This window comes from Furipterus horrens, unplaced genomic scaffold (assembly GCF_987537825.1).
Source record: "Furipterus horrens unplaced genomic scaffold, mFurHor1.1.pri manual_scaffold_6, whole genome shotgun sequence".
Taxonomy (NCBI): domain Eukaryota; kingdom Metazoa; phylum Chordata; class Mammalia; order Chiroptera; family Furipteridae; genus Furipterus; species Furipterus horrens.
The window spans coordinates 140,094,720-140,120,241 of record NW_028327176.1 but is presented as its reverse complement, the minus strand read 5'-3'; the positions used below and the strand labels follow the sequence as shown (position 1 = coordinate 140,120,241).

General features: G+C 35.5%; 1 long non-coding RNA gene and 1 pseudogene across 1 annotated transcript in view; one reads left to right on the top strand and one right to left on the bottom strand.

Moving 5' to 3' along the window:
* Window positions 1–25,522, bottom strand: part of LOC150007506 (uncharacterized) — a 231,965-nt gene that overhangs the window by 126,885 nt on the left and 79,558 nt on the right. The window lies entirely within an intron of this gene.
* The window catches only part of LOC150007507 (large ribosomal subunit protein eL34 pseudogene), a 66,857-nt pseudogene continuing 45,219 nt past the window's right edge, over window positions 3,885–25,522 (top strand).

Genomic DNA, 25,522 nt, shown 5'->3' with positions numbered 1-25,522 from the left:
GCCCATCAGTGGATGAGTGTATCAAAAAACTGTGGTACATTTACACAATGGAATACTACACATCAGAAAGGAAGAAGCAACTCCTATCTTTTGCCATATCATGGATGGAACTTGAGAGTATTATGCTAAGTGAAATAAGCCAGGTGGCAAAAAACAAATATCAGATGATCTCACCTAATACAGGAAACTAATGAACAAAACAAACAAAAGAGCAAAACAGAACCAGAAGCGTGTAAACAAGGAACAGACTGACAGTGATCAGAAGGGTGAGGGGAGGGAGAAGGGGAGAAAGAAGGGGAAGGGTCTACTCAAGGATCTAGTATAAGCGATCCATGGACACGGACAACTAAATGGGGATTGACTGTGGGAGAGGGGGGAAGGCAAGTGGAGTAGGGGAGAGCAAAAAGAGAAAAATGGGACAACTATAACAGAAAAACTTTTAATTAAATAAATAAATAAGTAGAGTTAACTGAATTAATTAATATCCAAACAAAGACTTGTCAATCAGACTGGTATGTCTGAAACATGGAAAATCAAAGTTTGGGAGTAGAACAGAAAAAAATAAGTTGCTCTGGCTCACAGATTTTCTATAGATTAGAATTTCTAATCTAATATTTCTAGGTTGCAGAGATTGCTGCAGCTCCCTTATGTCCTGAAACATTTGATTCAATTCCATGCCTACAAAATTAACCCTCTGAGTAAAACTTCAGTGTTTTGTAAATCTCCATGGGAGTTGTGTCTCCTTATAAATAGATTGGGCCATAGTTTTGTTTGTACATGTGTCTCAAATTAGTTTGGTTAATGGAAGTTCACCCTTGAGAAACAAATCCATTCACAGGATGTTCAAAAATGAACCACAGAACTTAGATTCTGGTAAATTCACTAAGGCTAATTCTACATGCCGAGTTGTGTTGGCAGACGCTAGAACTACAAAAATTTGCCACCCACCAATTTTTTTACTTCAGGGTTATTCAAAAATATAAAATTTTGCAATATTCCAATGGGTGTGGGAAGAAGTAAAGAAATTTCTATGATTCAAAGTATGGTGAGTTTAACATTAATCCCAAGCAGAATTCCAGAATGAAGTAGTAGTTTGTAAGTACATTAGATAAATAACACAGACTTAGCATGCATACTTTTTTAAAAAGTTAATATTTTAGAAATATGGTAGAGACACCATACCTAAACTTTAGAAATATTGACACCAAAAGAGTTCTCATTAATGATTCTAACAGTTGTCCTTCATCCATTACTTGAATGAACATAGAGAATTTTTATCACATTTTCATGCCACAGGGCTATATAAAGACATACAATGGACGACAGAACCAGAAATCAAAATTTATAGGGTAGAATTGGGTAAGCTCAAGTTTTATTTATTTGAATTAAATCAAAAATTTTTCATTCCAGTTTGTAAAACCAAATGCTTGAAATAACATGGCAATATCAAAATATACACATTTGGGAGGAAAACAACTGAAAAGTTTTTAGCAATATCAAGTGTAATTAATTAATGGAAACTTAGTTCAATGCAATTTGGGCCGGTGGGGCTCGCGCTTCCCCGCCGCGATTCACACGCATGTATTGATTCATGCGTTTGATGGTGGTTATTATTATTGCTGTTGCTGTTGTTGGAGCCGTTAATACTATCACCCGGCCTCAAACTCAAAAGGGCATTCAAAGAAAGGCCTTCTTCCCGGCAGTTGGGCAGTATTGACCAAATCGTCATTGCTGTAATGGCAGGGTGGCCTCGTGGTTCACAAACGAGGCCTTGGGAATCAGAGTGCCTGGGTTCAAATCCCCGTTCAGTCATTGGCTAGCTGTGCAGCCTTGGGCAGGTTACTCAGTCCCTCTGTGTCTGTTTCCTCCTCTACAAAATGGGTTAGTAATAATAACCAAGCAGCTGGGGTTGTTGGGAGGAGTGAATGAATTCATTATACATGCTAAGGACCCCCATAAACTTAAGCTGCTAGTATCATCATCATCATTGCTCTTAGGCCAGGCCATTCCACTTCCAGGAATTTATTGTGTAGCTATGTCTGCATGTGGGCACACAGAGGCACGTCCAGGGTGATCCACTGCAGCCTTGTCTGTATGAGAGCTGGAAACTTCAGTGTTCATCAGTAAGGGATTGGTAAACTAATCCATCAACATCTACACGTCCGAATTCTATGCCGATGTAACACATATATCTGTGTATGTGCACAGATAAGTGTAACCACCTACAGTTAATACAGAGAGCATTTTTTTAAAATAATTTTTTACTCTTTATTAAGAACATTTTTTAAAAAATTATTTGTTTGTTTATTTATTTTATTTTTGGAGAGAGGGGAGGGGAGAAAGAGAGGGAAAGAAACATCACTGTGTGGTTGCCTCTCACTCACGCCCCCAACTGGGGACCTGACATGCAACCTAGTAATGTGCCCTGACTGGGAATCGAACCAGCGACATTTGGCTCGCAGGCCAACGCTCAATCCACTGAGCCACAGCAGCCAGGGCCAATACAGAGAACATTTTAAATGAAGAGTCCTTTAGGTACTGATGTGAAAGTATCTCCAAGATATATATTAATAATCACCTCCCCAAACTGAGACACAGAATCCTGCACAGGGTATTATACTATCTTCTGTGTTAACAGAGGGAAAAATAAGATCTTATATTTGTATTTGCAAGTATGTGCATAAAGAGACTGGAAAGAGCTCTGGCTGGTGTGGCTCAGTGGATTGAGTGCTGGTTTGTGAACCCAAAGGTTGCTGATTTGATTCTGGATCAGGGCATGTGCCTGGGTTGCTGGCCAGTTCCCCAGTTAGTACAAGGGGCTACCAATTGATGTTTATCTTCCTTTCTTTCTCCCTTCCTTCCCCTCTCTTTAAAGATAAATAAATAAATCGTTTTTTTAATTAAAAGAAAAAGTGAAAGGAAAAACAAAAATTAATAGAAGTAATTACTTTTGGGGAGAAGTGCTGAATGCACAAGGTACCAGGAGGATTTTTTAACTCTATACATCTTGATTTTGTTTTAAATATTTGAATTGCATGATGGAGTTCAAAATGTTCAAAAATATACCGATTTATAATAACTTAACAGAATCTAAATTAAATGAAGTTAACATGAACAGAAGTCCCCCAGATCCTGCAGTATTTCGTGTGTGTCCTTCCAGAAGTATTTTATGATTACATGGGTAAATACGTACATATATATCATCTCCCATGTTGTACTAGTGGAGAGTATAACATACATACACAGATGGTCCTGGACTTACCACATGGTTCCACTCGGGATATTTTGATTTTACAATGGTGCGAAAGCAATATGCATAATAAATTGCATGAGATATTCCACACTTACTATAAAATAGGCTTTGTGTTAGATGATTTTGCCCAGTTGTGGGCTGATGTATGTGTTCTGAGCACATTTAAGGTAGGCTAGGCTAAGGTATGATGTGCTGTAGGTTAGGTGCATTAAATGCATTATTGACCTAATGATATTTTCAACTTAAAATGGGACCTTTATTGTGATGTAACCCCCTCGTAAGTCAAGGAGCATCTGTATACATATACTTTTCAGAGGCATGCCCTTTTTTTTGAAACTTAAGAATATATCGAGGTGGGGACCAGGTGCATCTGGTTTGCAGCGGACTCTCAAGTGACCTGCCATCCTCAGGCCTCAAGTCCTGAGCGTCCTGACACTGCAGACGTCTGTTCTGGCGGTGAGGGCCCCGCCCGCCAGCTGTGTGGCGATAAGGGGCCAGGAAATGTCCTTTCCTGTGGGAGGGAGGCGGGATTCAGGGCCGTGGGGAGCAGGGCCGGAAGCCGGGACGCAGGCAGGAAGGCGCATGGAGGCCGCAGCCAGGAGGGGGCAGCTGGGCCTCACAGACCGGCGGGATGGCCCAGCGCTCGGGGCGCTGCTCTGGCCGGCCCAACGCGGCACCCAGCGCACGGTCCTCGGTGAGTGTGTGCGTCATTTCGGGCCAGTTACTCTGAGGTGGAGACTTAGAGGGTAGAATATTCCATAACCCTCCGGCAAACACAGCTGTGGATGCGGCCTTTCCAGAGGTCGTGTAATGATCAGGCTGTCGTCCGTCTGACAGCGAGTTTAAAGATCAGTCCATTAAGGTACACCGTTACCCTTCCCTGTACCCATCCCTCCGTTCTGAGGACTTTCCTGCTTTGCAACACACGCACGCGCACACGCACACGGATGTGGGTAATTTCAGTGTATATGCATTTTTTGTTTGATTTTTCTTCTTAGTGCCATTTTTATGGTGGTAATATTTACGTCGGCCTGCGAGCTAGGTGTCGCTGGTTCGATCTTCCAGTCAGGGCACATCAGAGAAGGAAAACTCTGACTCCAAAAAACCTCCGCTGCCTTGCAGCATACCTCTTCAGGGGAAAGGCTAAGGGAGTAAACCCCGACAGAAAATCCGGAGCCGGAGTCCCTAAGGCGGTTTGACGTTGTAGTCAACACCGGCAACTCCTGCGGCGCACCTGAAGCCAAGCTGTATTGACTCCGTCTTTCCCTTGGACCCTTCAGCTGCGAAGAGAGGGGGGGTCTGCTGCATGGGCAACAGCAGACCCTCCATATCACCCTGCCCAGGCTCTGTAGCTTCAGCTTCACTGGAGAGGACACTCCAGCGTCATCACAAGATGTCGATTCGACACGGGAGGAGACAGATACCGTGTCATTCCCGAGTCGGACTGCACAGCCATTCTCGGCGGTGCAGATAGACTCTTGAGCTACACCATCGTCTCTCGAGACGGACGGCTGCCGACGACGACGATATATACATGAAAAAAAGTGATAGTCACGATTCTCTGTGAAGTCAAACCATATCCATGTCTGTCTTTAGCCCAGGTACCATTTCTTAAAAGACATATAGGCTTATGGAACTCATTTATAGGAGAGGAAACATGATAATAAAGCACAACAAAATCAAGCTATTTGAAGAACAATTGAAGGAACAAAGGACATTAGGCCTTCAGGTGGAGAAAGTCAAATAAAATATAGGAATCATCTTCTAATATCAGAAGAGATACCATAAAGACAAAATGGACTATCCCCAGAAGAGAGGGTTCCCCATCCTTGAACATATTTAAGTGAGCACTAAATAACTGCTTAGTGAAAGTATTACAAATAGGGCTCAAAAAGTGAATGGTTTATTGGATTTGGCTAAAACTTTTCTGAAGAACTTAGTGTCTTAAGGATTTTGCCTTGTACATATGATTCAAATTTAATTTTGAAAATACTTGTCTATTTTTGAAAATTTAATTTTAAAAGCACACTGAAATGTGCTAAATATAAATATTACCCATACACCAGTGTGTTTCCTGCACCACCAGTTTCCCAGCCGGGTACCATTCTGGCAGGAGTTCTGCCCAGCACACGTGTGCCACACATTCAGCTGACTGCTAGACACTGCCGTGGTGTAACAGCATAGCACATGTTCTCTGACAGCCAGAGTTGGTTATATGATAACAAGTGAATACATAATTAATTGTGTCCTGAAAAGATAGTATTAGAGACAATGTCAGTGCTCATTTTAAATTCTAGGTGATCTGTATTTAGTAATAGTTACTTATTCAGTCTTGAACCAAAATTTCTTCCTTTTACTTTCAAGCTTCTCTGTTCATTAAAGAGAATGAGAACGTTACAAGGCAAACTTTATAGAGCTGTTATTGTTTGCAACTTCTTACCTGTGTGACTCAAGATGTTCTGCTACTGGGCAGCTAAGTCAAAACACAGAACCAAACTATACATGGAGGCAGCCAGAGGACAACCACCATCACACACTCTGCAAAAGTTAAATGTGTGAGCCTCTGGCCATACTAGACTCACTGACACATTTTTTGTAACAAAAAACATCTTTTAAATATAGACATATATGATACTACAAATTAAAATGCTGGTGATTCTGAATAATATTTCATTTTAAATGTATTTTATGATGTTTAAAATTATATGGTAACCATATGGAAACCACTGGCATCAATATTAAGATTCTTTATAACCTGAGAAGCTATGATATCATGTGATATAATACTGATGATAAGAAAATTCTAGCTTGGCTTTACTAAGTCTTATAAAATGATTTTCTTAAAAGGAACGGCCCTAACTTATTTTAAACAATCACATGTGTTTTAATACTACACACAAAGATTGGTATGTTTAAGTGCATCTCTGTACGTATGCCTTTTCTTCAGTACATACTTCAATTTTATAACATGTAGGTTACTAAAATTCACCCTGTACATTATGTAAAGTATAAATGAGGTATAATTTAAACCTTAGATTATTTGTTTTAATCAAGCACACTATCTGTTTTGTTTGGTTTAGTAGAATTAACATGAGAGAAAGATTATAATTATCTGATTTCAGTGAAACAAAATTACCAGAACCCTCTGTAGAAAGGTAGTACATGAGTGCAATCATATGGTTCTTAGCTTTTTCTGACTGACTTATTTTGCTTAGCATAAAACTAAAACTCATAGACACAGACAACAGTATGGCTGTTACCAGAGAGAAGGGGGTAGGAGGGTGGTGAAGGGTAAATACATGATGACAGAAGATGATTTGACTGGGTGGTGGGTCCAGAATGCAATATAGAGAGCATGTATTATAGAAATGTACACTTGAAAACTATATGATCATATTAACCAATGTCACCCTATTAAATTTAGTTTAAAAAATAAGATTTAAATATTTTTAAAGGTACTACATAAAATTTTTAATAAGACAATAAAAGAATATAGTATTTGAGAATTAAAAAAGCAAAGAAGGAATGTTCACTTGACCTCATAGAAACTTACAGATAAGGAGTGGACTTATTGGACCAAATGACTTTGGCTGTCAAGCAATTTCCTGTCCTAAACAGCAATCTGACCTAGTCTTCGGAGTCATCAGAATAAAACCTGAGAGCCATTTTAAAGGAAAATTAAATAAGATTTGAAATAAAAATTTTATTATAAAGCAAAAAATTGCAACAATTTTCTATAATATAAGGAGACATTTTTAGCACTTTTATTACAGAAGCAATTCTAAGTAAGAGAGCTTTTCTTATAATAGCATTTCTATAATAATGGTGTTTTATAACAGAACTGCTATTATTACAGAAATTGCATTACAATAGTGGTGTTATTATTGTTGAATCACTCCTATAACAGAAATGCTAAATAAGCCTATCTATATTAAAGAAATTTGAAATTTCTTTTTTCTCAGAGATAAAACTGCTTTGGCTAGTCACCTTCATATGATTATATTGCAAGTAATCTTATATAGGTTGACCCAACATTGAAAGATATGTCCAGTTCACACAGGCTCCAGGGAAATCTGACATTGAACTAGGAGTCAAAATATTTGCATTATATTCTCAACTCTTTTGTTAGCCAAGTGACCTTGAAAATGTTGGTTATCCCATTCAGAAAAAAAAAAAAGAAAGGAGATTCCTTATAACCCCTAGTGAAAACCTTCTTATTATTAAAAAGCTCATTTTGTCACAAATCTAAGCATCGATTAAATATTTTCTTTTTTGTTTTAAACTCATTGAACTGCTACTTTGTTATTGTGGCATATATTCTATTAGAATAAATTTATATCCTCAAATTGGATGCTGAATAAAGGTAAGAATTCCTTCTGAAAGAAAAAAAAAAAAAAGAATCTTACCTTAAATGGCCAACACAGAGCCCAGAATATAATGGGTAACTTTTAAATTTTAATTAAAATGTATCTGAAAACAAAGTTCTAAAAATTCAAGCAGAATCAGAAAATAATAGGGTTTCATTTTGAAGCTAGAAAAATACTATTTAAAAACTTGAAACATTCTCAGGGTGAGGTAAAGCAATACAATATTGGAATGAGGTTGGAAGTGATAAAAAGATATAATGTTCAATAATAGTTAAGAGTTCAAAAAAATTGCTTCTAAAAATACCTTATGTCCCCATCAAGTATATTACTATAAATTTAACTGCTCATTCAACAAAATATATATTGCTTTGTCACATATTTATGGAGTACTCATCCAAAGAACTTAAATATATATGAAAATTAATAAGTAAATTTAAGTTTATAAAATTCTACTTTTATTAAAGGTATCTTATAATCCTTTGGTGATGAGGTTTCAGCAGAGGAAAGACTTTAAGTTCCAAAGGTACTGACCTTTTTAAAATTAAAATAAAATTCTATGTATTTCTAGGTTGATACAATTAGATTACATTACCTAGCTAAGATACAGTCTGAAAAACAGTAAAGAAATTCAATATATTTATATTCTCTGCAGGCTTTGTTTTACATTTTTAAACTATCATAAATGTTTCCAGATGTATTGTGATAAAATGAACTTATTTTATTTGATTGCAAGCAAGAGACATTTTAAAAGAAGAATGTATACATGTATGTATCATATATGTGTGTTTCATACATGTTTATATTGTATGTATATAAATATGACACAAACACATTCCATCACCACCCTAAAAAAAAAAAAGAGGAGTTCTCTCTGGAAAATAGCCATACCATGTTCATTCTTCATAATGAAACCCATCAAGGGCTATCATTTTTAAAATTTTAAGACATTGAAAAAAAATAGTAATAGCATTTCCAATCTAAGAAGAAGAGCAAGAAAAAGAACAAAGAGAAAAGAGGAGGAGGAAGAGATGTTAATGACCACTTTTAATAAATTACTAAGAGATCGACTCCAGGCAGGGACTCCATGGGTCCCACTCTGGCTGCACAAATTTACACATAATCTACTTCCTAAAGCCCGTTAGCTCAATCTCAAAGAGAACAGAGCTGAAGTTACCAAGTACTAGAGTCCAATCTTCACTGAGATACTTAGTTTTTCCCTGTTCCAAGAGGAATTGATGTCTAAGATTGATTAAACATCTGATCATATGCCAGATCCCATTCTAGGTGGTTGACATGTGATATTTTATTTAATCTTTACTGTTTTGTATTATTATTACTATCATCATTAAATGAGAAAATTGGATGATCAAATGAAATAAAGCCACATCTACAGTCACAGAGACTGCGTAACAGATGTCTAACCATCAGAAAACCTACCTGGGTACACAGGGCTGGACAAACAGGTTTACAGTTGTGATTACGCAAACACAGAGTTTATTCTTGTATAATTATTTTTTCTTTTATTATATATTTTTCCATATGGACAACTGTAACCTTTCTTTTCCCACCCTTGTATTGGTCAGAGGATGGGAAGACCAGAACAGAATGGATCAATCTGGGCAGACTCACCCGGGCTATGAAGGAGTTTCTCTAAATGCTCTGTAGAGATATTAGCAGCAATGATTGTAGGAAGGCCCACGTAAAATCTAAAAGAAAAGTCATCTTAAATATCATCAAATGCAATTCTTTTATTCTACAGAGTCTGAGCACAGACTTGAAGCCTGAGCTCTGTCTCCCCATTTGGATCTCTGTCCTCCATGGACAACACATATTGTTAACATTTGAACTGTAGTTCTCTCTGTTGATTAGATCATGACAGGCAGAAAGCTGATTTTGCAGTCTTCCTCCAATAAATAATAATATTAAACTGAAAAAACTCTTTTGCAAGAAGCACTAAATGGAATTATCTTGGAACATTAAGAAAATCACTTCACTACTATAGCCTTGGGCGCCTTTGCCTCAGGTAAAACAATATAGGCCTTCTTTCTTAATCACTGCACTGTGCCATTATCTAGTACAGGAGTTCTAACTTGCTCAGTGCCCTGACACCCTTCTCAGATAGTGCTTTTAAATTCATGAAGGAAAATGCATACATTGGGTGGTGAACACACAATATAGATGATGTGTTTTAGACTGTGCCTTCAAAACCCATATAATTTTATTAACCAATGTTACCCTAATAAATTTAACAAAAAATTAAAAATAAAAAAAGAAATTTCAACCTCAAAAATTGTTTTTAACCACTTTATTGAAGTCTGATTGACATACAAAAAACTATATTTAATACATACAACTTATGTGTTTGGAGATAAGTATATACCCATAAAACCCTCAGCACTATTGGTGCTGTAAACTTATTCATTAAAAAACAAATTCTTATTCTTTATTACTTCATTAAATAACAGTATCTAGAAACAATTCTAATCACATTAACTTAAAATAGTAATGGAATAGATGCAGAGAACAGACTGATGGTTGCTAAAGGGATAATGGGGTGGAATTCTGGGTGAGAAAGGTGAAGGGATTAAGAAGTACACATTGGTAGTTACAAAAGTCATGGGGAAGTAAAAGCACAGCATAGGGAATATAGTCAATAATATTGTAGTAACTACATGTGGTGCCAGGTGCATACCTAAAATACTGAAGGATCACTTTGTAAAGTATATGATTGTCTAATCACTATACAGTACACTTGAAACTAACACAAAATAATGTTGAATGTCAACTGTAATTGAAAAATAAAAATTTTTAAAAACCAAAGTATTTCAATTATACCTAATAAATCATACAATCATACTGGTTGCATTATAATAAAAAATGAAATATTGACTATATTAAAATAAAATTGTGATGAGGATAAAAATTTTGAGTTATCCATAATAATTATAGTATCATATAAAAACATCAATAATTTATACTTTATTAATGTTACAAATACTGCTAACACCACTGTCATTTGTTACCTACTTTCATAATTGAAGGGAACACTAAGATTCATTACAGAATTTTGTTCTCTATGTTCTATCTATATCACTTGTAAACTCCATATTTTAAAAATCCTGATTCTAGGAAAAGCCAGTGTGATAAACAATTGAAAAAGAAAATATTCTGGAACTTTAACTTAAGTTCCTAGATGACTGACTCACAAAACAATAGAATTCCTATATCCCCCTAAATCTCAAGGACTTGTGGCATAATGTCCTCATTCTAAAAGTTACTTTAATACCTATATTCAACATGTAATAAGGGGTCTCATGAGGCCAATGCCTGAAACAACTGAAATTTCTCTTAGTGGTAGAATCTTTGCCCTCTGCACCTCTAAACATCCAGAGGAAAGAAGAGATAGGAAGAAAGATTGTGAAAATTGAGAATGGATTGATTTTTTTTTAATCATCAAGCAGTACACAAAGAAGACAAGAAGGGTTCAAGGGTAATAAAGCCAATTATTTAATCAACGGACAAGAAGCCATATTTTGAAATAAAAGAGTGATAATTTTAAGCAGTAAGAAAGAGTTTAGAATACAGAAGTAATAATGCTATGCAGTTTAGATGGGAAATGTTAGAAAACTGAATAGCATCAGGGGAAATAAAGTCCATCTATTAAAACAGCTGCCTGAGTTAATGTCCAGTTTATCTTTGTATGCTATTGTTAGGTTTTGCTTTTGCTGTTTTAAATCTTATTCCTTAGTCAATTCATTCTGTCGTTTCCCTTAAATTGTTCTTTCTTCTTTATCATTCATAAAAAAACAAGAATTCCAGTTTTCTACCTTATCTACTTCTATTATTTTCTGCACAGGTCCAAATAGACTCCAAAGTCAAATACTATTAGTAAAGAATCATGTTCCTCAATTCCTAGTTGTTCATCAGCACTCAGCTCCTTGTATGCACAGTGTCAGTTCGCCAGCACAAAGTCACAATACATGTGGCATTTACTTAGACTCTGTACAGCTACACAGTTCTCATCTCTGAAATCTGTAAGTATCATATTGCAAGTCAACTGTAGGCCACCCTAAAACCTCACAGGTCTGAAGCCCGGGATAAGAAGGGAAGCCCTCTGACTGGCAGGACCTGATGGACTAACTGCAGTGGGCAAATCAACACTCTAGACTTCAGATGCCTCAACTGCACAATGGGAACAGAATCCAAATAACTCATTAGAAAAAAGATATTATAATTTATTATAGTGACTACTTGCATGCATTGATAGTTTCGTCTGTTTGGGTTTCATTAAGCATCTAAAGTTTTTTTATGATTACTTTTTCAAATATTTTTGAGCTCCCTCATAAATTTGTTGGTAGTCTAAATATATCCACATTAGACATCATGGTATTGTCCCACATGTTGTTAATTCTCTGCTCCATTTTTTAAAAATCTTTATCCTTTCTGTTTTAGTTTGGAGAGTTTTTACATTAAGTTTTAAAGTTAACTGATCTTTCCTCTGTAGTGTATGACAGGGTTTTTCATTCCAGACAGTGTTTTTCATTTCGGATGTTATATTTTCATCTAGAAGTTTGGGTATTTTTTTATATCATTTTTTTTCTCTCCTTGTTTATGCTTTTCTCTACCTTGTTAATTTATAGATTTTATTTATAAAGCTGTTTTAACATCCTTGTCTACTAATTTTTTAATCCCTATCATTTTGGGTTTGTTTCTCTTGGTTCATTTGTTGTAGTTATGGGTAATTGTTTCCTATTTCTTTTCATGCCAGTTAATTTTTCATTGGATACAAGACATTTAGAATTTTACTTTACTGGTTTCCGGATTTTACTGTATTCCTTTAAATATGTTGAGCTTTTTCTAGTGTATAATTAAATTATTTAGAACCATTTTTACTCTTTGAATCTTGCTTTACAGTTCTATTGGCATGATTATGGGAAGACTTTAGTCTAGGACCAACTTGGACCCACTATTAAGTCAATACCATTTTGAGAACTCTACTCAATGCCTCATATATTAGCAGTTCTTTCCACTTTGGCTATAAGGAATACATACTATTCCCATTCCTATGTGAGTACCCAGAATTGTTCTGCCTGTTTCTTCCTTGTGGGTTCATTCCTTGGTCTCAGACTATATCCTCACCCACCTGCAATAGATGACTATTCAGCCAAATAGTCAAGGAGACCACTCAGTACATCTCTAGAATTCTCTTTTGGTGACTGCTTTCTCTGCTGTATTTGCCCCATTATTTCTACCTGTCATAGACTCCCCAACGCTGAATTCTGTCCCTCAACTTAGTAAGACCAGTAGGCTCTGTTTGGACATTTCATTCCTGATTTACATCCTGGAAGTGCTCTCCAGTCAATAAGCTAAGACAATCATAGGGTTCTCCCTGAGGTTTCCCTTCTCTTAGTAATCATTATCCGGTGCTGCCTGCGGTTCAAAACCAGAAATGTATTGTTTCATATGTTTTGTCCAGTTTTTAAGAAGGTAAAAGAGTAAACCTAGTGTTTGTTACAGCACTCTTGGAAATTGAAATCTTAACTTCCATGCCCAATATTATATTTGAATGCTTAATAAAATAGCTCTTTGCAGAATTTTTACCAAAAATGAAACCACAGATACAATAACATATATTCTAAACACCAATAACTTTTAAAAATAAGGTAGCAGGAATATAAATACTAGGAAATAAAATATAATGTTGATGCTAGAGGACAGAACTATCACTCTTAGATTTTTATTAGAAGAAGGAGTTTGGGGAAACTGTTTAATCTGGTTTAAATTCATGTTTGATATATTTTAAAATGAAATTTTTATCTAAGCATATCAACTGGAAAGTAACTTTTTAATGTGTTCATTTTTCTTATAAGGATGAGATAAGATATCTAGAGACAACACTGCTAAATGTTTTCTTAGTTCTGGGTGTTTGTAAGAGCTAATGAAGAGGACTCGTCCATTCTCCCTGCATACGTGTAACGATTATCATGCAAACACAAATACATAATTTTGCATATCAGTTGAACCTTGTACAGCAGAGCAGAGTTTTGCCAGCAGGCTTTGTATCAGGTGTGCTACAGTCACATCTCAATATTCAGTAACACACAAAAATTCAGTAAAACACTGAGATAGCAATTTTGGAATAGAACCAGTGGTTTTAAAGCCCAGGGCTGTCTCTTAACAATTGTATAATATTGGCAAATAGCTTCTCTAAGCCTCAGTTTGACTATCTGTAAAATGGGGACAGTAGCATTATTTTGGGGAGGATTAGGTGCCATAATGTGTAGAATCTGAACTTTACATAGTATCAGTCATATATTATTATCAACTTTCATTCTATCTCATAAAGACTCATCAAAACCATCTACTTTTCTCCTCTACTAATTTTATGAGGTAAGATTAAAGTTCAAATTATGATAACAACAGGTAACATGGACTTTCTTTAAGAAGAAATTGTATTATTTCTAAAAACTATTGTTTTGAATAGAAAATTAATACTTCATATTGAGTTGGATTCTATGATATGCAAATTATATTTACCTTTTCATACAATATATGTGACAATGACAAAGAGGATTCTTATAAAAAGTCTCAATTTCTATAACAATTATAGGAACACCACTCAGTGGGTACATTTTACAAAGAAGCAATATTTTAAAGGAGGCTTTTGATATTTTTGTCAATGTATATATGTTATCTTCTGTCATGATACTGGGTCTGCAAAATTATTTTATCATATTTTACCATAAAACAATATGCTTGTAATCTAGGATACATCTTTATTATCTGCAAAATCTTTCTACTATGTATAGGTTTAAAACATAAATCTTCTTGTTACTTATTTCTAACTGAGAGAAGTATAAATCCCAGGTCTCTTGAACATGAAAAGAAATGCAAAAATGTGGTCTGGGAACACTGAAAGGGATGATTAAAGATTTAGGGGAAATAAATTTTACTTAAGATCTTTAAATTTTATTCAAATGTAGATAATTATATATAGTAATAACTTAGTTATATAAGACTAATTATTACATGGGATCTCAAAGTACATCGTTTTGTTTTTACCATAGAATAGTATTCGTCTGCATTTTTCAATATATAACTCAGAATCAGAGTCCACCAGACTAACAACAACAGCACATGCTGTATATAACTTACAGTCCAAGAGAATTAAAAAGAAATGAGGCTGTAAATGGAAGGTTTTATGAATAGATCTCTTCTAAGTGATATATGTGATACAAGTGATTAGCATTAACTGATCTTCTTGAAGAATGTACTGGTGTAATTCATTATAATGGCTTCAAAGCTCAATTAGTGAACTATAATATAAATGACACTGCTGTTCATAGACCTACCCATAAGAGTAATTATATTTTGAAAACGACTTAGTGAAAAATTGATTGAATGAATCCTATGGGCATAGATAATTGAGACAAAAATATGTAAATAAAATGCCCATTAATAGTTTTATAGCACATTTATATATTTACATGGTTTGCTAATGCAAGATTTTACAAAAGGAGTTTTTTAAACTGTTCTATTTTTAAACAGATATCCCTGACTGAAAAAGAACTGAAGTTGTATATTTCACCTAATAAAGCTAAATTATTTCTCTCTGTATAATTATATTTTACTTAGGTGAAAATAAAATGACTTACTTTAAAGACAAAGTAAGCCAGAAATTAAAATAGAATTTCAAGTCAGCCTAAGAAATAGGATAATCTTAGTTATATTTTCACACTCCAAGAAAATCACAATAAGTGACACTATATCATAATTGAGTCCATAATATATAAATCAGAATGATGCTAAAGCTCTAGGATATAAAATAATAACTCAAAAAATTTTTATTGTTTATCCAGGTACTACATTATCATATTGGTAAAGCACATGTTACAATAACTTAATTATTAATCTTAAAGTTTATTGTTCTAATATAAAAAAGACATAACTATGATGTATGTAGCCTATATATTCAATACTTACAAAGGTATAACTTTACGTTGTATATGTAGGTACATACACACAAGCACACAGGAGTAGTAGACCATGAGTATAGATTATGGATTTGAGTACTAGCTCATAGAGATTAATGTTTTAAATTTCAGCTATATATTCAGCTAGTGGAACTATACATGACAACTGAGAACCTGAGTTTACTCTTTTGTAAAATTAACATATTGCACCACATAATAACTAATTCTAAACTCCATGAGACAGGACTCTGTGGGTGAAACTTAGAAATTAGCCAGACTTATGTTCTTATTCATATTTCATATGTTGTTGCTAGTCAACACTGAGCAAATTTGTTGAGCTCTTAGTTGAGAAATGGGAATGTAATCATTTCTAAACCATAGAATTACTATGAATATGAGGTTAGACAAGTATGAAATTAACAAAGATTATTCTTGACCAACTGAAATTATGCAATATTTATGAGTTGAGTGTGGCTCTGCTTAACATCTTCTTTACTTGAAAGACTACACTGAAGGAGAGGGAAAAGAGTAATATGGAACTAATTGATGGCTAATCTTAGCTTTTTGTTATAAAGTTGTACACATCATTTTTACCACCTTGCACTAACCAAAACAAATCCCATGCCAAACTTGATATCAAGGAGGTGGAAAAGTATAATTCTTTAGCAGAGAGGGGACAGTAGAAAAGAGCAGCAAATAATTTTTACAACATATGATCTACCACAATGTCTTTCAGACCTCTTAGAATCCCATTACCACAGTGGTCATCTGCTCTACAAAAATATATGTGATGCATCTACATTTCTATTCATACATACTTATATAGCAAGATGCAGTAAATAACTGCATTTTATAGGTATTGAATTACATATTTCTTGTGACCATAATCCTGAAAAATTAAATAGGTTCCTTTGCCTCAGGACCAAAAAAATTAGCAGAACTTAAAAACTAATTATCAGAATTCCATGAGCATATGCATGTCTGATATTTATTTGTTTTACAACTATTTGTGGTTGGAAAAACTAAGATTATAAACAGTTAAACTTTAAATTAATAAAATCTAATTGTTACTCTCAATTAAACACTGGTGCATGCATCTATTTATATACTACCATTTGTTTATATTTTACTGTACTACCACACAGCTTTGACTTTCAGGAACAGAAGTACATAAATAAAATCAACAACCAGAGACATTTCTTGCATTGTATTGCTAAATGTCACCTCTTAGTGCTTTTACTAAGTCAGTTAAAGGTGCTTCATTTTGCCTGCAATAATGTTGAAATAAAAGTGCTTAGATCTTGGGACATTGGTACAAATTGTGGTTTAAGGCATTTTACAGTTTGCCACTGTATTTCTAGTACCTGAGACAATACATGGCATGGGGTAGATACTCAGCAATATTATTGAGTAAATAAATAGGTAACTAAATAAATAAAAATGTATTTATTAGCTACTATAATTAACATATTTTCCATCTTAATTTATAAAAGAAATGATGTATAATTATTTGTATTGCAGTACAAAAAATATTAATTTTTTTTAAAGAAACAGTTATTTCACATAGTAGTGAAAGCCATATCTTTTGGCATTTCATCAAGTACAATGTACAGATGTATGCTGCATTAATTGTGAAAGAAAAAAGAAGAGTTAAAATTTTATGTAATAGTTTCTCTGTTGATCTGAAGCAGCTTCTGGTATAAAAGGAGAAGAACAGAAGAACCCTTTAAAAAGAATATTACACTTTAAATGAATATTGTGAATAGGCCCAAACAAGGTTCTTTTTTTCTTCTAATTTGTGGTTTTGTTCTTCATATGACAAAGTTTTCTTAACAAGTATTACTCTATTTTGTAGTTTTATTTAAAAAGCAATCTTTCAAACAATCATATGGTGTCTTCTTATATTAAACATCAATAAAGCAAAAAGTCTTCATGACAAAAAAATTATTGTAAGAATGTATTCAGTGGTTACTGCTTTCACATCTACTTCTTGATTCCTACATATATTGGAATTCTACAAAACCTAAGGATACAGGGTGGTGCCCAGACATTATTATTATCATTTATTGAGCATCCGTTAGTAACTTTGTACAATACTAATACTTTTTTGTTGGCTATCTCAGGCAATCCTTAGAATAATCCTAAAAACTAGAGGGTATTACTTTCATTTTATAGCCAATGAAACTGAGGCTCATAAAGAATACATCTATCAAATGGTTAGTGGCAGAATGAGAATTCAAATTTTTATAGTTGGATATGTCCTTCGTACACCTTTTTTAATTTTAATCTAAGAAGTCATTTGTATCTTGATTAAAATCCACTTTTCTGTATAATAAGGAATATGTCTTAACATTAAATGAGAAAAAGGTCTGTATTAGCTATCTCTTATTGCCTAACAGGTTACCACAAATTTAGTGCCTTAAAGAAAAATGATACATTTATTAAGTCACAATTTCCATGGGTCAGAAGTCTGAGAAAGTCTTAACTGGGTCCTCTGCTCAGTCTCACAAGATGTTAGCCAAACCTGGTTCTCATCCAGAACCTAGATAGGGGAAGGATCCGCTTCCATGATCACATGACTTTTGGCAGCATTCATTTCCTTGCAGTTGTAGGACTGAGAGCTTCATTTCTTGCTGAATGTCAGTTGGAGGCTGTCATCAGCTCTGAGGTCACCTGCAGTTCCTTGCAAAGTGGGATTTCTCAATGGGAGTGCTTGCTTTCCCGAAGTCAGTCAATAATAGCAAGACTGCCTAAGCACCCAAGAGGCACTTTAAATGCTCTAGTGCTTTTCATTTTTTTATAATGTTTTTATTGTTATTGTTTTAGTTGTCCCAATTTCCACCCCTTCGTCCTTCTCCGCCCATCCTATCCCCTGCTCCCACAGTCAATCTCACCCCCCACCCCGCCACTGTTGTCATTCATACACATTTCTTGACTAGGCTCTTCCCCTTCTTTCCTCCCTTACCCCCCTCCTCCTTTCCTTCTGGTCACTTTCAGTCTGCTCCATGTTTCCATGCTTGTGGTTCTATTTTGTTTGTTAGTTTATTTTGTTCATTAGATTTCTCTTATAGATGAGATCATATGGTATTTGTCTTTCACCCTCTGGTTTATTTTACTTAGCATAATATTCTCCAGTTCCATCTATGCTGTCGTGAATGGTAGGATTTCCTTCTTCCTTTCTGCTATGTAGTACTCCATTGTGTAAATGTACCACAGTTTTTTGATCCACTCATTTACTAATGGACACATAGGCTGCATTCAGCACTTAGCTATTGAAAACAGCACTGCTATGAACATAGAGGTGCATAGGTCCTTTTGAATTGGTGTTTCAGGATCCTTTATATATAATCCCAGCAGCAGAATCACTGGGTCAAAAGGCAGTTTCATTTTTAGTTTTTTGAGGAAATTTCATACTGTTTTCCACAGTGGCTGCATCAGTCTGCATTCCCACCAACAGTGCACTAGGGTTTCCTCTTCTCTGCATCCTTGCCAGCACTTATTTGTTGATTTATTAATGGTGGCTATTCTAGTGTCTTTCTTAGAGTCTAACTATCTCCATTGACACATTGTATAGTCCCATTATCTTTAGACTATAGTGGATACCACAATTTAGTTACCTTGAAGTGATGGTCATTGATTGCTTGGGAGAGATTTGCCATGGTGAAATAAAGAAAAGTTAAAAAACAATTATTCTGTGGTTCATAGCAGTATCTCAAGCTTCAATTGTATGGTGAAACAAAGCACCATTTTTTGTTTGGAACATTAACATCTGTTTCCTTCTCCATGCAGAAGACAAGTGTGTATCTAAAGCCTAATATTTATTTAGAAACTACTGTAAGCCAGACCCTAATCAGAACCTTCAAAAATGTCATCTCATTCAATTATTTATTTCTATAATCCTCAAACACTGTGAAATAAACATTATTAACCAGTAATGAAAGTTTACAATATAACCACAGAAAAATCCCTCAATAGTAAGCAGATACAAGCTACAGAAACAGAAATTGTATTTTACAGTCCTACATGTCTCCAGAAACCTACAGGGAATCTTTACCTAAGAAGCTGTTCATGTTTCAATCAAGAAACAATTTCTTAGATGGGAAACTTTCACATTTTATAATTGTTTAAATGTGTTACAGATAATACATGTAGAATATAATAATGATTATTAATAATTAACATATTTAACATTTGTTAACCATCAGGCACTGTTCAAAATGGTTAGCTCATTTTCTGCACAATCTGATGAAATATGTCCACTTTATAGGTAAGGTAACCAAGACTGGAGAGGATCAGTACTTTGTCAAGGTCACACAGGGGCTGAGCTAAGATTTGAATCCAGGGATTCTGAGTCCTTGACTCTACCCTAAAAGTCAATTCACTTGCATTTAATGAATTGCAAAATAGCATTTATCAAGGGTTATTTTAAATCAATTTATAAATACAAATAATTTATAGTTCAGACAAACCCAGGAAACTCTGGATGAGTGCTTGAAGATGAAAAATCTACATTTCATATAGCCAGATCATTCCAATTTTCTCATTTGCCAATATATGTTGAAGTCTTAATTGTGACAATTCTTTGAAAAGGTGCCCTCCTACATTTTCAAACCTTCTTTCTTAACGTACAACTAGGGCACCTCTGTAGCTTCTAATCACCTCCTTAATATGAGTTTTTTGAAATGGTAAATTGTGGTGAGATGAAAAGTAGATCTCATATTCCTTGGGGCTAAATTCAGCACTCAGCTCCAAATGTGGTCACAAGGTCTCCTTGCTGGGGTCTTTCATGTTACTTTAATTAAGTTGTGGTTATTATTATTATCACTGCCTTTAAAGGTGTATAAACTATCTAAGAAGACCTGCTTTTGAGAGTGTCTATATTTGTTTTTCCCTAATCAATTTGGAGATTAATTTCATGTTCAATGCTGCTGTCCACAAGGTGCCCTTTGCTCTGGCATCATTTTAGACTGGTCTGAAGCCATGTTTTAAAACAAAACCTTGCCCACACAGGTTTGGCTAACATTATACCTGGTTTGCAAAAACAATATCTCTCACTCCCTGAACAAAAATTACTCTAGAAGGGTGCTAGCTGCCTCCGTAGGCACACCATTGTGATCACAAGTCAGTTCTATTGTTTCTTCTGTGGTCCCAGAGAGGCCACAGACAAGCTGCGGCTCCACTGAGCCTCCCCAGCAGTTGGCGGCCAGCAGCTCTCTGTGGGGAACTGGAGAATAGAAAGGCAGCCAATCATGCATGGTGTAATTTACATCTGATTGATGAGGGGCTAAGAATCACAGAAACAATTAATTTGTATCAGGACTCCTGTGGGCTAAAAAGTAAAAGACTGAGCCACCAGTCCCCAATTTTAATCTTTGCCTTGATCAATCACCTGCCTTTCTATATCTACTTTGTTTTCAGAATTAACTTTTGCAGCCACAGATGTTAAAGGATGCAGCAGAAAGAGTTTTCAGAAAATGAGAACACAAAAGAAAACACTCATTGATAAAACTCACTTGTAACCGCACCACATTATCCCTTTGCCAATTTGACAATGGTAAAGCATTTTCCTTGCAACTGCAAAAGATTTAAAAACTCTTTTAAAAAATAAACCACTTTGTTTTTATTCATATGAGAAAGATTACAATGGCCAAGAGAAACGAAAAAGAATAGTGGCTACTTCCTAGGAGAACAACAGCAGGAGCAATTTAAAATAAAAATAACTAAAGATGCCTTAACTTTAGAGTTAAAAATGAAATGAAAATTGCAAAAGCAATTTGTGGCAGGAAACCTTTAAAATGTTTGAAGGATTGTTCTTATTTTGCATAAGTCATGGCCAATCTTTAAAATGGTTAGTCCATTAAGCATATGCATATCAGATTCAGCACTCCATTGTAGGCAGAAGGTACTTGATTATGAAATTGTAGAAAGATGGGTCTGACAGTCTCATCTAACTACAGGAGCAAATTACAAATTCATAAACGTTATAAACCATTCTAATAATCTTTCCTTCATGAGAAAGTTCACTGCTCAAATCAGAAATTTATCTAACATAGTCATATTTTTCTACTATTTTTATCATTTAATTTCCCTATACTTGTAACAATGTACAAAACAATAGAAAATAGCATTCATCATTTTTATTGATCAAACATTTAAATTAGTATTAATCTTGTTCACACATTCTAAAAGATAATTTAACATGAATGCAATTGTTTGTATTTGCTTTGCAATTATCCAATATTGCTTCCAAATCATATAGATGTGGAAAATGAAATGGAGAGAAGTAAAACAACTAGTGTCAATATATGCAGGAGCTGGAGCAGAAATTAGAACCCACACTCCTTATAGGTATCTCTTTGTTTTGGTCCCTAAGTCAAACAGCAGGATAATAATAATAGTATGCAGTACTGGCTTTTCTATAACAATATTGGCTTGTATGGTAAACTGTTTTTAATGAAAACTACTGTGGATGGTTAATTTAGTGATAGGTGATGCTATCCCTGTTTCCACCAAAGTAAATATTTTGCATTGTGAAATGAGTGCAAGGTATCACGCCAACTCTCTGAGACACCCCTGAACTCCTTGGCACTAAGGAAAAGATGGTCCACTCTAGAAAAGATGTTCAACTCTTGATGTATGATAACCACCCACCTCACCAGAAGAAGGTTGCTTTTACTGAGCAGAGCAGCTAATTGGCCTTAAGTCTTGTGAAATTTAATCAGTTCCATAGTACTATTGGTTTTTATTCATCCCCTGTACCCCTTGCTATGGATATTCATATGACATTTTGACCGCTTTCCTATGATACACCATTTTCACAGCATATACAAGTAATGGTATCATTATTTTTAAGTAATAGAAACATTTTTCCAACTGATTTTGTTAATTTAATTTCTTAGCAGAAGAAGTTTGTGTTGAAGAAAATTTTATCATGTTAATATCTATCATTTAAATTTACATTTAAAAATGTAAATTTCCATCTTTTCTTTCCTCTAAGAACTAATAAGGTAGGTAGGTTTTACAATAAGATTGAGGAAAATAAAGAACCATGAACACAGCCTCTCTTATTTCTTTGGCTCAGGGAGGCAGTTACCAACCAATGTTGTATTAGTCTCTGTTTTGGCTGGAGGTTAGGAGAGAGTGAAGCAGAAGCCCATCACTCCCATATCCTCCCTGCCATGTAGTTCTGTATTTCAGGTGCATAGGTGCCCATTCATGAATCTTTTAAACACACTGCTCTGCACCCCAGCCACCACACACAGACATAGCTTTTACCAATCACCACCTTGTGATGAAAGCATTTTATACCCTCATACATAATAAGTGGGTTTATCCATTGGGACCCAGGTCTGAACCACAGTGTTACAGTGGCACTCTCCACCAATTCTTTCTGCACCCTAAGGCACAGGGTGCTGACTCTGAGATTTGTAAGAGAACATCAGAAATAAAAGCTACAGCTCTACCTGGGCATTGATCTGAATGGACTAAAACAGCACACAATCCCTGAAGAGGGGGAAAAAAATGTAAATAATATAACACATTTCCCCTTATATTAAAAGCATTAATCCAATTAGTTGAGACAACCTGCAAAGTTCATTTTAACTACCCTGCATCATCAACTTTAAACGACATGAGGGATGACAGAGAGAAAAAGAGAAGTATACTTGCAGTGTCCCAAATCCAGCTTTAGGATTACAGCAAGTGCCAGGATGCCTGGGTTAATAGAGGCCTTTACAATTCTATACTATGGAAGTGCTATATAAGATTGATATAGCTCATTTTCACAGTTAAGAATATATGTATGTGTAATTCTCAATAATACTGCAACAAAGATGCTGAATACTAATAAACGAAGTTGATATCACATTTAGCAATTAAACCTATACAGGACCTTCCATGTTTCAAATTTATAGGTTGTATAGCAGAAAGCCTTAGTGAGATAATTGGGATATTACCTTTATTGCTTTCTTTTCTCTTAAAATCAATTAAAACAGGAAGCCCAATAAATACCCAACAGTTCCATAGATGACACCATCTACAGCTATGAAATCCCTAAATTTCTTGATTCTATGGTGCTATAAGTTCCAGTCAGAACTTAGGAAATTCCCTGTCTCCGTGGAGCATTGGCTGCAGAGTAACATCAGAAGACATTGCCTCATAATATTGATTTTTAGTGCTAAAACACACTTGTTTATATTTTTATTAATTCAAAAAATATTTGTTAAGGCTCCGCCCCTTACAATGTAACAGGAGTGACAGCTCTACCTAAGACACAGAGGCAAACACACATAGGAGACTTCTGGCCATGATGGGGGCCTAGACTGACATGCTCTGTCTCCATCCACAACTAAGAAGGAATACAACTACCACAAAACCAGAAGTAACCAGAAGTTTCAGAAAATAAATGGAAGTCCAATGTATGAAGTTATAAAGAAGTGGTGCTCGTCCAGACAGGTAGGAGGGGTGAAGTCAGGACAGAGAGGTCAAGCTGTGCTGGTGGTGGCAGCAGCAGTGATGGCGGCAGGATGGCGGTAAGCACAGATGCCCATATTTAAGAGGAGGTGAGAAGTACCTGGGAAGCACTCCCAGCTGCAGACCAGAGCCATCAGCTTGCGATTCCAATGCCGGGGAAGGCAGACTCCCATTGCCTTGAACTGAGAGGCCTGGAGAAGGTGGAAATGGAGGAGGAGGCTCCCAGTCTCTCAGCAGAGAGTGAATGGCAGGAAACCATTTTGGACCCCCACCCCCACAGAAAATGCCACAGCCTGGTGAGAAGGGTTGCCTGGTTGTGACAAGTGCATGTGGCTCCACCCCCTATAGTGTAAGAGGCGTGACAGCCCTGTCCAGGAAGCAAAGGTAAACACAAAACTGTCAGGATGGCACAGATCATGATAGAGATTCCAGTGATGCAGCTGACCAGGCAGCAAATATCTAATCTAATTAAGAAGCAGATAAGAAATCTTTCTGAGGCACAGTTCAGAACTTTGGTTATAAAAATGCTTACAGACCTAACAGCAGATCCTAAATTACATGGGGAAGAAATGAAGGCTAGTCCTGTTGAAGTGAACAAAAATGCATGCGTTATTAGTGGTGAGGGAAAGAAAACCAGAGATCAAATCCACAAATCAGAACATAGGGAAGGAACAAACAGTCAACCAGTACAGAAAGAGGAAACGAGAAGTGAGGAAAATGAGGAGAGGATCAGAAACCTATGGGACAGCTATAAGTGGGCCAACATACAAATCATAGGGTTGCCAGAAGGTGAAGAAGAACTAAAAATTGAAAAATTATGTGAAAAAATAATGAGGCAGAACTACCTTAACTTGGGGAAGGAAATAGACTTACAAGTCCAGGAAGCACAGAGTTCCAAAAGAACTGGACCCAGGAAGAGCCACACCAAGACATATTATAATCAAAATATCAAAAATTAAGGATAAAGAGAGAATCTTAAAAGCAGCAAGAGAGAAGAAGAGAATTACATACAAAGAGGTCCCAATAAGACTATCAGAGGATTTCTCAAAAGAAACTCTGCCTGCAAGAAGGGACTGGCAAGAAATATTCAAAGTAATGAAAAGCATAAGCCTATAACCACAATTACTCTATACAGCGAAGCTGTCATTCAGAATGGAAGAGCAGAAACAGTGCTTCCAGGACAAAGTAAAACTGAAGGAGTTCATCAGATCCAAAACACTGTTATATGAGATGTTAAAGGGACTTGTTTAGGAGAAAGAGGATCAAAACTATGAACATTAAAATGAAAACTGTATCACAACAACCAACAACAGAAGCTAGGGAACCAAAACTGAGGCAAACTAAGTAGGCAATGAAAGTGGGAAAAGAATTATAGGTATGGGGAACATTATGAAGGGAGGTCAGCAGGGAGGGGGAAGGGGGAAAGGGAGCGAGATAGTGCAGGAATTAAGAAGCGT